At 51.6% G+C, this 2,500-nt stretch overlaps 1 non-coding gene across 1 annotated transcript; it reads left to right on the top strand.

Annotated features, from left to right (window-relative positions):
• The first annotated feature begins 1,568 nt into the window (after nucleotides 1-1,568).
• On the top strand, nucleotides 1,569-1,687 carry LOC125982892 (5S ribosomal RNA). The gene has a single exon (XR_007486544.1). It is a non-coding gene; the product is annotated as a 5S ribosomal RNA (ribosomal RNA).
• Nucleotides 1,688-2,500: the final 813 nt, after the last annotated feature.

Consider the following 2,500-nt stretch of genomic DNA (forward strand, 5'->3'; position numbering starts at 1 on the left):
TCCGCTCGGCGGGGGCTATTTTCGTCCACTTGGCTCGTGCGCACGGCCTCCCGGATGTGCCGGGCGGGTGCGCGAGCTCGCCGGCCGCTGGAAGTCGAATGAGGCGCCGCGACCACCTCCGCGGTGCTTATAAACAGCCGATCCGCTCGGCGGGGGCTATTTTCGGCCACTTGGCTCGTGCGCACGGCCTCCCGGATGTGCCGGGCGGGTGCGCGAGCTCGCCGGCCGCTGGAAGTCGAATGAGGCGCCGCGACCACCTCCGCGGTGCTTATAAACAGCCGATCCGCTCGGCGGGGGCTATTTTCGGCCACTTGGCTCGTGCGCACGGCCTCCCGGATGTGCCGGGCGGGTGCGCGAGCTCGCCGGCCGCTGGAAGTCGAATGAGGCGCCGCGACCACCTCCGCGGTGCTTATAAACAGCCGATCCGCTCGGCGGGGGCTATTTTCGGCCACTTGGCTCGTGCGCACGGCCTCCCGGATGTGCCGGGCGGGTGCACGAGCTCGCCGGCCGCTGGAAGTCGAATGAGGCGCCGCGACCACCTCCGCGGTGCTTATAAACAGCCGATCCGCTCGGCGGGGGCTATTTTCGGCCACTTGGCTCGTGCGCACGGCCTCCCGGATGTGCCGGGCGGGTGCGCGAGCTCGCCGGCCGCTGGAAGTCGAATGAGGCGCCGCGACCACCTCCGCGGTGCTTATAAACAGCCGATCCGCTCGGCGGGGGCTATTTTCGGCCACTTGGCTCGTGCGCACGGCCTCCCGGATGTGCCGGGCGGGTGCGCGAGCTCGCCGGCCGCTGGAAGTCGAATGAGGCGCCGCGACCACCTCCGCGGTGCTTATAAACAGCCGATCCGCTCGGCGGGGGCTATTTTCGGCCACTTGGCTCGTGCGCACGGCCTCCCGGATGGGAGACCGCCTGGGAATACCAGGTGCTTTAAGCTTTTTCTTTTTCTTATGTGCACTTCAAGCGTTTAAGAAGCTATTTTTTACAACACCCATCACGAATGGCATCCGGAAACAGCAAGCCTAATTTAAACTCCGACATTGAAACTATAACACGAGTTTGAAAGCTATATTATGTGGTGACATCCACAGCATTGTAGTTAAATTTTTTACCGCTAGAGAGCAGACTATGTACAGTGAGCATGGCTCCCTGTGAACTCAAAGCAGCAGGCTTGACTTGTAAAAGAACCCAACACAACACTTCCATGAAGTGTTTTTAAACTTTTCAAGGCATTTATTTTGATTCAGCAAAATGCAGGTCGCAACGGCAAATTCGTGCTACCGCATAAAAAGCTGTCAATAACTTTTCATGATAGCCATGTTTCCAGAAAACACCAAAAGCCTTGGAAGAAAGACTGTTTCGGCCCTGGTTGTAAAAAAAACAAAAAAAAACAAAAGTGAAGGGTGACCGTCCGGGAATACCAGGTGCTGAAAGCCTTTTTTTTTTTTTTTTTTCCCACGTCAATTGTGAAAGGAAACTTTTACCACAGCCATCAAGTCCCGCCGCTGCTTGGCATGGTTTCAGGGGCGATTGTGTCTATAAAATGAAAAATTCTGAGCGGTCTCACGGCTTACGGCCATACTACCCTGAGAGCGCCCGATCTCGTCCGATCTCGGAGGCTAAGCAGGGTCGGGCCTGGTTAGTACTTGGATGGGAGACCGCCTGGGAATACCAGTTACCGTAAGCTTTTTTTTTTTTTTTTTTTTTTCTTATGTGCACTTCAATCGTTTAAGCCAAGAACTTTTTACAGCACCCATCAAGAATGGCATTCGGAAACTGCAAGCCTAGTTTGAACTCCGACACTGAAACTACAACACGAGTTTAAAACCTACATTGTGTGGCGACAGCCATAGCATTGCAGTTCACGTTTTTACCGCTAGAGGACAGACTATGTACAGTGAATAAAGAGCATGGCTCCCTGTGAACTCAAAGCAGCAGTCTTTACTTGTAAAAGATCCCAGCACAACACATTGTGCTTCCATGTAGTGTTTTTACCTTTTTCATGACATTTATTTTGATACAGCCAAATGCAGGTTTTGTGCACTTCACTTTTCCGTTGGGCATTCGCGTAGAACCCTATTCCAGTTACGGCCAGATTCTTTTAGACTAGTGGTACCCAAACTTTCTTGCGCCACGGACCGGCTACGCGTCAGAAATATTTTTGCGGACCTGCCTTTATATATATAAATAAACAATAAATCTATATAAATAAATACTACATTTATAATAAATATATATAAATAGGATTAAATAAAATGATACGACTGGCATAAAAACAAATATAAACCACATAAAAATAAAAGTCACCATTACGTTGAATTATTGGGAGCACCGAGCTTGTTTCTCAGAAACGAGCCGGTCCCATCCAGGCGTAATCGGAGACAATGAAACCCAAAGTGGTTAAGGTTTGTCTTTTAATGCAGGATGCTTGGTCTCCATGTGCCGAAGCAGTTTTGAAGGCTTCATTGGCTTGCTCGCTAGTTTCAGGGGCGATTGTGTC

This window comes from Syngnathus scovelli, chromosome 15, assembly GCF_024217435.2.
Source record: "Syngnathus scovelli strain Florida chromosome 15, RoL_Ssco_1.2, whole genome shotgun sequence".
NCBI classification, from domain to species: domain Eukaryota; kingdom Metazoa; phylum Chordata; class Actinopteri; order Syngnathiformes; family Syngnathidae; genus Syngnathus; species Syngnathus scovelli.